The sequence below is a fragment of the Camelus dromedarius genome, chromosome 1 (genome assembly GCF_036321535.1).
Source record: "Camelus dromedarius isolate mCamDro1 chromosome 1, mCamDro1.pat, whole genome shotgun sequence".
NCBI classification, from domain to species: Eukaryota; Metazoa; Chordata; class Mammalia; order Artiodactyla; family Camelidae; genus Camelus; species Camelus dromedarius.
Genome location: NC_087436.1, coordinates 5,958,336 through 5,969,842, shown reverse-complemented (window position 1 = coordinate 5,969,842; position 11,507 = coordinate 5,958,336). Strand labels below are relative to the sequence as shown.

The 11,507-nt window shown below is 40.9% G+C and overlaps 1 long non-coding RNA gene and 1 pseudogene across 1 annotated transcript; both read left to right on the top strand.

Moving 5' to 3' along the window:
• Positions 1–1,468: 1,468 nt before the first annotated feature.
• Positions 1,469–4,651, top strand: LOC135322072 (uncharacterized). Its single transcript, XR_010382382.1, has 3 exons — positions 1,469–1,680; positions 4,251–4,400; positions 4,569–4,651. It is a non-coding gene; the product is annotated as an uncharacterized LOC135322072 (long non-coding RNA).
• Positions 4,652–5,371: 720 nt separating this feature from the next.
• On the top strand, positions 5,372–6,102 carry LOC105101183 (large ribosomal subunit protein eL29-like; annotated as a pseudogene).
• The last annotated feature ends 5,405 nt before the right edge of the window (positions 6,103–11,507 follow it).

Below are 11,507 nucleotides of genomic sequence, written 5' to 3'. Positions count from 1 at the left end.
TTGTACCCTATAACCTTACTTGTATTCTATGGACCTCAGATGTGATCCCAAACATACTGTTTCCATTGTATCATGGATTGTGTAGCACAGCTCAACTCTATTACTCAGTGACTCTGACAATAGGTGATCCAAGATGGATGGTTCCAATCAAAGAGCCATATATTCTTCCATGACAAGGCACATTTTCAAGTCAGTCTTCTGTCACAGGTCTGGCCTTGATCCAGAACCCTACAGTTCTGTAATAACACTTGTTGGTAATTTCCGGAGACTCCACACAGCATCCTTTCCACCATTGATGCATCTAACGTCATTAGGTCTGCTGGGTCCTCGGATTTGGGTGGCTGGGAAGCTTTCTTTACAGCCTGGGACCAGCGGCAGACCCCTCTCTTTTTCCTGGCCTCACTTGAAATCGACAGCCCTACAAATCCCATGAAAACAGATAGGCGAAATTTTTCTCCATCTTAGTATATGTGCCTCCGAAACCCAAAGGCGCTACCAAGTGTTGTAACACCTGGAGACCTGGCGGTATGGAGCAAGGTGTAACTGCTTGTCTCTTTCCTGAGATGGGATACCCGGCTCGCCACAGATCAGGGTGTTACCAGAAGCGTTATATACGCGACAGGCTCCTGACTCTGTGTAGTTTTCTCTTCTCCCCAGCATGCGTGTGTTTTAAAAGTGGTCCTAGCACTTGCCACCGTCTAGCCGTCTGGTCTGTCTCACGTTATGCTGTAATATAACAGACAAATGTGGTCTCTGAAAGATGGTTAAGATCGTAAAATCACTATATTGTAAGTATTGGATATTTCTTTCCTCTCCCATTTGGTGTCTAACAAAATATTATTGGATTTTAAAATAGAGGGTTTCTTTCAACTGTTAGATTATTCTCTCCCAGTGAATTATAAATTCCTTGAGCCCAAGAGAACATACACATTTTAGTCCTTATACAGCCCCAGATATTAGTAAAATGTCTTGCTTATCATAGTTGATAGGAAAATGGTGGGTTGAATTGAGTAAAACTCACTCAGTGCTTATGAAGATAATAATTAAAATATATGATCTGGAGAAGTGTTAGGTTGAGTTTATTAAGGGGAAAATAGAATAATACATGCATCAAGAGTGAGAGAGAATGAGGAAATAAAGAAACATTTTTAATGTGCCTGTTGTGTGCCGCCTGCCCTGCCCCGTCTGGTACAGGGTCTGCAGTGCAGTCCTCTTGCTCGGGAGCAAACATCATCACTGAGATTCCTAAGTAAGCCGAGGACATTTAGGCACAGCCAAGAATCAGCCCTTGATAATTTCCTACTGGCACTAGAAAAATACGGGGCATGATTTTCAAGTGTATTTTCAGCCAGTTACGTGGCTTTACCATGGAAACAGCATAATTTAATGAAATGTTTTTAGAAATAAAATCATCCCGGAATTATTTCCACATAAAATACTGATGATTTGCTCTCTATTTCAACAGCTGCTACAGTTCTTTTCAGAAATTCCCATACTATATGCTCCAGAAATCCTTTCCTACAGTCTTCACTCATTTCCTGGAACTGGCTTTACATCGCTGCCATGTGGCACTTCACAGCATCTGTTTAAATGAGGGACCATTCACATCCTTGGATCTGAACGGTCCCGGTCTTTCCTCTGCAGGAGAATTGCTGGAGTCAAGATAACAAACAAATTCTGGTAGGTATTCAATAACAAATATTTTGTTTCTTAGGCCAAAATGTCTCAATTCTCTCCCAAGTATATTCAGCATGTAACTTTAAATCATATTAATGTAAATCAAGTAAGACAACTAAACTTTCTTCTAATTGAGTGGCTACTGATCCAGCTTGACTCTTGGGGTGTAAATATATATATATTGGAGCATACTCAGTTACAATGTGTCAATTTCTGGTGTATATGTTTTTTAATTGAAGTACATTTGATTTACAATGTGTTCATTTCTGGTGTACAGCATAGTGATTATATCCTTATTAGGAAACATTCCAAGTATTCAAAAAACTATTGAAAAGGTATTTTTAAAATATATCTTAAAAGTCTTAATATTTTATCATTTCTTTAAATCCATATATCCACATACCTGTTACATTCAAGATATGGCTTCAGTATCATCTCTGTGCCCATTTCTCTGCCATTCTCCCCACAGGTAAATTTATACTCAATTATTATTGCCATACTGTGTGTGCGTGTATGTGTGTGTGTGTGTGTGTGTGTGTATAAATCATTCTGTGAGTTGTAGGACTTTGACATTTCACATGATGGATTATGCAGGTTATGGATTTCGGGAAGCATACCACAGAAATAAAATGCTTTTCTCATCTCATCACACAGGGAGGTGGGGGGACATGATTTCCTCTCAATTTCTCTCTAGTGATGTTAATTTTGATCATTTACTTAAGGAGGTGTCTGCCCAGGGTCTCTAAAGATACCATCTTCCCCTTTCCACACTCTGTTCTCTGGAAGTGACTCGCGAAGTCTAGACCGAATGGAGAGTTAAGTTTCCTTCCAACATCCTCATCTTTTTGTGATAAAAGTTGATGATGAACTACAACCACTCGATACCAACAACCTATTTGTGACCTAGTCATTTCCTGAATAAAGTTTTTGGTCACCCTTGCAGGAAAGGAACATACCAGCTCAGGGGCTTGCTGAGGACAAAAGGAATCTGCAATTAGTAGGGGAAGAAGACGTTCTAAATATCTGCAACTCCCACATGATTAGTTACAGAAATAAGGGAAGCATTTTTTATGAGTGCTTCTTGCTTATGTTGAAAAGAATATCTTTGTATAAATGTGTGCATTATATATTTGTTGTATTAATGGAGATTAGATATAGATAGATAGTTAAATAAGTAACTTCTGTGGTACCACCTGATCTGGCAGTAGGTTGAATTTGAGGATATGAACCCGGGATATGGAGGGCTGACTACAAAGTTATATAGGATTTTCAACTGCACGGAGTTGGTGCCCCTAATTCACATTGTCCAAGAGTCATCTGTGTACATACATATAAACTTTATCAACATTACATTAGAGGGTATCAAAGAGGGACTGAGGCTCAGCTAGCAGAGGAATAAATATCATTTAAAGGTGGACAAAGTGACATGGGACTTCGTATTATTTTAGGGTGAAATCTAGCTGTTTTCTATTGCAGAAGGGATTGCTGCACAGATGGAAGCAAAGCTGTAGATCTGCTTGCAAATTAAGTGTGTTCTAATGTGTGATGTGTGGATGCCAAATTTGTAAAGAAAATGACTGGGATGAGTTCATACTTTGTCAGTGTAGCTAAGCTGGGACCGTCTTTGCTAGACTTCTCTTCTCTCTATGGGTCCAGGCTCACATCCATCGCAAGTAAATTCAGGTGAGATTTGGGAGGCAGAAGTGAGGCAGCAGGCTGGAACCTGGAGCCAGGCTCCCACAACTCCTGGAAGACTGCAGCTGGAGGCTTACCTTGTGGCTGTGGGCAGCATCCTGGCCCTTTATTCTCCCGCTTTTGCCAGATCTCCTTCCTCATCTGGGCCAAGCACTTGGTGGAAGCCACTAGCTTCTTGTGCATGTCACCCATGTCACTGAGGTTAGATGCTGTCAGAGAAAGCTAAGTTTTAGTTTGTCTTCACAGGTTGCAGTTTTTCATCCCGATCCCAGTTTGTCTCTATGGGTTCTAGGTTACCCTTGAACCTATTACTGTCCAGTCACTGTTGGTTCTTGCTTTCCCTTGCTTCCTGTCCAGCTATCTGGTCAACTACTGCCCTATGGACACAGCAATTTCAGGCCCCACTGTTGACTCACAGGCAACCACCTTCCACCCACTTCCTCACCTGCTCCTCTCCAAGCCCCTTTGTAATGACTTTTCTTTGGTCATCTGACTCTGTTTTACTTTCCTGGCTCCCCCTACAGTTTTGCAAGGTGCAGCTGTTGTAATAAACTTCTTGTTGCCTAGTCCTCACATTGGTTCTGCTTCTTCGGCCCTAATTAATACAACTCCCCTCTCATTTTGTCTTCCAAGTCTCTCAGTCTCATTTTCATACCCATCCTTTTATTTCGTGTTATAGAAGCTGGTGGACTTACTCAGTTCTGTCTTGGAGTTCATGGATTCTGTATCTGCCATGCGCAATTAGACAATCTGTGATTTTATATTTTATTCATTTTTTATTGTAATTTACTGTTTAGTTTCAGTGATTCTCTTCTTGCTCTTTCTCTAAGTTGTCTTTTCTTACATTTTTTTTTCTTATTCTGTGTTTCTCCTTTTAGGATTCGAAATGATTTTAGATGTCCCATGGTATGGCTTCTTCCAGATGGTCCACCATTTCCTGAAATTTCTTGAGGGTCTTAATCTGCTCTTTATTGCATCTATTGACACTCCTTGGTGGCAAGAATTTGTGAATTTTGTAATTCTCAGCTGTGAGTTTTTCTCCATGGATTTTTTTTTTTTTTAGTGCAAATTGTGTTTGGCTTGGAGTGACATTATATTCTTTTGCATTGTGGTTTTTATTTCCTTTCATTCAAGCACTGCAGTGGTTTTAATGGTAAGGAAGTTTATTTTGTTATTTTTCTGCTTTCAATTTCCAGAATGTGAGAGCAGTCTAAACTCCAACCCCACACTGTGTGAGGGGCTGCTTCTGATCAGCGGAGACGACCCCCCCCAACTCCATGCTGTCCATGACTCAGGTGAGCCGTCTCATTACCTCCCCATACTTTGGAGGGAATTTTTGTTGGTACATCCTGACTAGCATCACTAAATTTTGTCATCAAGATACATTAGTTTGCATGTTTTAGTATGGTAATTTGAATAAGTGACTGCTAGTCAAGCATTGACTATATAATTCAATTATGAAAAGCAAGATATTTTTAGTATTAAATATTATTAGCTGATTTTATATGATTTAAGTATTAGTCTATGTTAAATTAAGCTCTTAGCAAAAATAACATTTTGTAAAATTTAAGACCTCTCGGTATGTCTACTGCTATATTTTAATGTATTTTATTTATTATGCTTTGATAGGTTTTTAGTTAGAACAGAAATCCCTTTGCACTTTGGCTTAGTTTGTTAGTCTTGATAGATTATTTAATATTTCTGAGAAATTACCACTTAGGAATAATAATAAATCCAAATACAGAAAATTGAGTGATTTGGGCTTAAATACCAATGAAGATGTTTGTGCCTGCATCATTACACTGAATGAAGCAGGGACTTCATAAACCAAACACATTTTAACTCAGTGAAAAAAATTTATTTAAAATCAATTCACTCATGATTTTCTCTCCAAAGTTTATCGATTGTTTACTGTGTGTTGGGCCATGTGCTGGACGCTGGGAACCCATGGTGAATAGGGTCTATTTCCTAGCCTTGTGACTCCCACTCTAGTGGAAAAGTTGAGCACTAAGGCTACATTGACATCAACAAAAAAGTGTAAAATTACAACTGAGTGGTAAATTCAAAATGAGAAAAACACAGGTGCTGTGAGAAGATAGGCAGACAGCACCTGACCTGCAGAGTCATGGAGCCCTTCCCGGAGGAAGGATGCTGCAGGTGATGTGCAAAGTCCACCAGGAGATGCTCTTTCCCTTCCGGTCCCAGGCGATTCGGGATCTCCCAGTTCCGGTGCAGACATGGCCAAGTTAAAGAACCACACCACGCACAACCAGTCCCAAAAATGGCACAGAAACGGCATCCAAAACCCCCGATCACAACAACACAAATCTCTTGAGGGGGTGGACCCCGAGTTCCCGAGGAACGCGCGCTTTGCCAAGAAGCACAACAAGGAGGGCCTGAAGAGGATGCAGGCCAACAACACCAAGGCCACGGGTGCACATGCCGAGGCCGTCAAGGCTCTCGTGAAGCCCAAGGAGGTCAAGTCCAAGGTCCCAAGGGCAGCAGCCGCGAGCTCAGTCAACTCGCCCGCCCTGCTCACCCCAAGTTCGGGAAAAGTGCTTGTGCGCATGTCACCAAGGGGCTCAGGCTCTGTCGGCCAAAGGCCGAGGCCAAGGCTCAGACCAAGGCCACAGCTCAGCTTCAGCTGCAGCTCCGGCGCAGGCTCAGGCTCCCAAAGGTGCCCAGGCCCCACAGAAGCTCCAGAGTAGAGGCCTTCATCTACTGATGTGAGGACAGAAGGACTGGTATGACCCCTGGGCTGCTGTCTGCATGGGGCTCATGTCCACCTGCGCTGTTTGTACAAATAAACCTGAGGCAGGATCTGTCAGTCAAAAAAAAAAAAAGTCAACCAGGAGAAAATGCAAGACAACTGCGGCAGGGGGGGGGGGTGTGAAATTTTGAAAGCTGGAGCAACATGTGCAATTGACAGACCTTCAGTTTCAGGAAATGAGGGGGGAAAAGGGCAACTGAGCCAAAGTTTGCTGAGAGTTAAGGGAACATGATGCACAGTGAGATCTGGACACATGGGGGGAAGGTGCCATGCAGGTTATTGAGGCTGCACTGAAAATGTCAGTCTTTAATGCAGGAGCAGCTGGGAGCCATAGAAAGTTTTATGGGTGTGCACAGGGGACAGAGATCTTGAGAAAGTCTTCTACTTTAGTTTGTTTGTTTTGGGGGCAGGAAGTAATTAGATTTATCTACTTATTATTTAATGGAGGCACTGGGGATTGAACCCAGGACCTCGTGCACACCAAGCACCCTCTCTACCACTAAGTCACACCCTCCTTCTCCTTACTTTTCTTTTTAACTTCGATGGTGTCAGTGATGAAACAGCCGGTTTTCAGAGGAGCATTAAGACTGTCTGCAGGCAGTAACTCTGGCCTAGGTGGAGGGGACTGGCCATTCAAGAATAGGTTTAGGAGTATGGTATGTTTTTTCAGAATTATTTGCAAGTTTTTCTTAACAGGAATAAAATCTTATTTAAATATTTTTTTGTTTAGTGGAGGGGAGAAATGTGTTAAGCAAAGGGATACAGCTGCACAGCCAAGTCATTATTTTATTTATTTTATTTTTATTTATTTAATGGAGGTACTAGGGGTTGAACCCAGGACCTCGTGCATGCTAAGCATGCACTCCACCACTGAGCCATACCCTCACCCCCCAATATTTTATTTAATTTTATTCTTTAAATTAAATTAAATTTAAAAATTTTTAATGCAGGCACTGGGGATTGAACCCAGGACCTCATGCATGCCAAGAACATGCTTACCACTGAGCTACACCCACTCCCCCCATGCAACTCCCTTCTGTTCAGTACTTTGCCCCTCTCTCTGCAGCCACTGTACCTTCTGAGTCTCTGACCTCTGTCTTCATGCTCAGAGGGACCACAACCTTCATGGATGCTAAATGTCGGCAGGAAGAATTTGGAAACTGCTTCAAGGAAAAGACAGGGCTTATGTGGACTTTGCCTTCTGCATTTTTCTTTTCTCAAGAATCATACTCTTAGACATTTTCTTTATTTTTCCAATTCCTTCAGGCAGTTCTTTCTTGTTTTGTCCCATTTTAATAATTGTTTTTGACAAAAAAGCTATCCTGGTACCATCTATTCTATATGCCTAAATTATAGAAAGTCCTTTCTATGTAGGTATTTTAAAATGTACTGTGAGTAAATTTATTTATCTTTTCCTTTCAGATTTTTTTGTTTTTTTTTTTTTTAGAACAGTTAATCTAATTATGCAGTCACAAATACATTTTACTATTTTTTCTTGTAGGCTTTTAAAAATCTTGATTTTGAATTTTACATCTATGATTGACTTGGAATTGATTTTTGTATATTTTTGATTTGGATATATACATTTTTTCTCACATAGACAAACAGGTTTTTGAGCAAACTATTTATTAAAAATGCACAGAACTATTTATACAATTCTGCTTAAACATGCATAGGAAGTATATATTTAAGAGGGGTAATCTTTTAAAATATTCATTTAGATTACATTTGATGAGATGCTTATAATGCCAGCCACTGTGCAGACTACAACAGAGAATACAATTGCATTTTGGGAATGAATTGTGTTAAGTCAGAATGCTCAAATTCTAAAGCAATGTATACGACTGAGGTTCACCTCTTCAAAGACACTCTTAATTAATCAAAAAGTCACTTCGGCTATAGTCACACAGTGCCTCTGTATTAGTCAGAATTCTCCAGAGAAACAGAATAGATATATCTCTATATCGCTATTGTTTCTATCTCAAAAGTGAGAGAGATTTAGCAAGGAATTGTTTCATGTAGTTATGGAGATGGGCAAGTCCCAGGGTCTACAATGCAAATTAGCAAGCTGGAGACCTAGGAGAGCCAAAGGTTTAGTTCCGGTTCAAGTTCAAAGCCCTAAGACCCAGGCGAGCAGATGGTGTAGTTTTCATGTGAAGGCTGGCAGCTCAAGATCTAAGAAGAGCTGAAGTCTTAGTTTGATTCTGGAGGTAGTGAGACAGGAGGGATGGGGCCAGGGCACAACCACGGAATAAGTGACACAACCATTAGCACCATGATGGTGGGAAGTTCAACTCCCAGTGGATCTTGAGCTTCAGTATCCCCTCAGTGAAAGACAAGAGCTGCTAAATGGTCCTCCCACAGGTGCCAAGGCAGCTGCAAGGCTGACCATCAAAGGTCAAAAAGCAGGCGATGGACCAGTTCCTGGGAATCCCAGCCCCTTCCCCAAAGTAGTCAGAATAACCCTCCCACTTGTCAGCATATGAAGTTACTGAGCCCATAAAAACTAACAGCCCCGCACCTCTAGGCTTTTCTCTTGATTTTTGAGATGAACTGCACTCTGTCTATGGGGTGTGTACCTCTTTGAATAAATCCACCTTTACTGCGGCTTACTCTTGAATTCTTCTCTTGGCACAAAGCCAAGCACCTCACTTGATGGGGCGCATCCCAGGGACTCACCTGGGACCTGGGACATGGCCAACCTCTCTCGCCCCATTTTCCTGTATCAGTAGCAGAAAAGCAAATGTCTCAGTTTACAGACAGTCAGGCAGGAAAGAATTCTCTTATTCAGGGTGCAGGTCAGTCTTTTCATTCTACTGGATAAGTCCCACCCACATTAGGGAGGGAAATCTGCCTGACTAAGTCTATCAACTTAAATGTTAATCACACTGAAAACTACCTTGACAGAAACACCCAGAATACCATTTAACCAACTATCTGGGCACCCTGTGATCCAGGCAAGTTAAAAGATGACACAAAAGTAGTCATCTTAACCTCCAGGTGGAAGTGGACTTGTAAGCCACCCTTTGCAGGAAACCCCGTTTCTTGTCACTTTAGCAAAAACTATGTTATAATTAACCTCAAACCAGGCACCCCTGTGCCCCACTCGTCTCTGGTCTCAACACACCTTTCAAATCACACAGTACCTTGCCTAACTTGTTGGTCTTTCTGGACATCAAAGAAATGGAAATGGAGATGAAGTAATTAACACATGACCAGATCTCTTCCCTAGTTTCCCCTCTGGGAGTCTCACAAACAACTGTGTGAACAAAAAAGCATGTTAAGAAAATTCAGAGAATTGACAGTCCTGCCCGCAGTCCACAGTCTGGGGAGGGGAGGCAGCAGGGACGATTCCGAGCCTCTTATCTCGTTAATCAGCCAAGACTTCTTTCCTAGTCTCTCTCTCTTTTTTTAAATTAGTTCATCCAAGTTATTATTTATTCTATTTTTTAGTTTTAGAAATTCATGTGACTTTTTTTCAAATGAAGTACAGTCAGTTACAATGTGTCAATTTCTGGTGTGCAGCACAATGTCCCAGTCACGCATATACATACATATATTCATTTTCATATTATTCTTTATTAAAGGTTATTATAAGATATTGAATATAGTTCCCTGTGCTCTACAGTATGAATTTGTTGTTTACCTATTTTCATATATAGTGGTTAATGTTTGCAAATCTCAAACTCCCAAATTTATCCCCTATTCTCTCTAAAAACTTCCTTAGCTGAGCAGCATCTTCGAAGATGGTCCTTGGGAACATAAGCCCACCATCTCCCCGGACTGCCCACATTCTGATTAAAAGCAGTTTTCCTTTCTGTCAGCACCGCCTCTTTAGCTTGTTGATTTAAAGAGTGGGAAGCAGTCTGCCAACGTTTGGTAACACAGCTTAACCACCAGTTACAATAATTTGTTTCCTGTTCATGTTAATTTGTTGTAATGAGCAGAAAAGAATCATTACATAAGAGCCATTCATTCATTTGGAAATGTATTTTTAGCCCCAGTAAGTCCTGAGCTTTGTGACAGACACTGGAAATTTACAAAATGCATTGTGACATTAAAGAAGTACTCATGGGATGTGATTACATGTGACCAGGCCAGGAAGACACTTGCAGGCAGAGGAAGTGGCCTGTCAGCATCTCTCAGGCAGGCAAAGAATTTAATCTTTCAAGAAACAGAGAGAAAACCAATGCACAAAATCACAGTATAGAGCAAAGTAAAGATTTGAGTCTACATTTTGAGGAAAATGAGATGAGCTTTTCAGCAGAAGAGTAACAGATTCCATTTTCATTTTTGAAAGATCATTCTATGTGGAAAATAGATAAGATGGAGATATAATCAGAATCAGAGGAAGGAAATACAGTTATAAAAAAAAAATCTAGACAGCCACAGAGATAGAGAGAATGAAATGCATATACAAATAGGGGGAAAACTGATGACACTTATCAACTGACTGGATTAGGGTAAGGGAAAGAAAGGTGTCAGGGAGGATTCTTGGGCTTTGAATCTCAGGAATTGCTCAAAGAATTCTAAGGAGTTACCATTTCCTGAGATGTAGACCCTACAGGAGGAACAGGTAAGAATGAGAGAGATCATGAAAATGGTGCAAGAGAAGGTTCCCAGTGGCGGTGAGATCCACGTGTAGGCTCCTTGGAGTGGGTGTACATACATGACTCTGGTCCTCAGTAGAGTGGTTGGCTTTGCGCACAATGAGATGGGCGAGTCGTAGTCTACATTACGGGGATAAACGAGGTTACCTAGGAAGGAAGTGGAGAGTTTGCCCAGAAGGGGGAAATGATCGGAACTCTGAGAAGTGTAGACATGTAATTTCAGATTAAGTAGGATGAGCCATGTAGGAGCTGAGAAGAAACAATCAGGTCATAGGAAATCCACCTGAATGTAGAGCGAAAAAGGCAAAATGAAGAGAGTGTTCCAAGCAAGAGGGAAAAATAAGGGTGGTAATAATGATCACAACAATGTCAGCGAAAATATTTCATTTACTATATTCCAAGCCTGCTTTTATGAACTTACACGTATTATCTTATTTAATCCTCCCCAAATCGTGTGAGATTAGTGTCACTATTGTCACCGCTTTACATATGGTGTGGCTGAGTTTCAAGAAATTAATCATCTTACCCAAAGTCAGACAGGAAGCCTGGCTTTGCAAGTCTCAGATTCACGTCCTTAGCTCTGTTACCTTGCACAGGTGAGAATGATTACCTTATGAAGGAACTTTTCATTTGTTACTGACAAAAACAAAAATCTGAGAAAATAGACTTATTTGAAAATATGTGTATTATGGTTTCAATTATGGTGGTCTCTAGGAGCTTAAAAAATTCAAAACACTAGAAAGCAAAACCCAGAA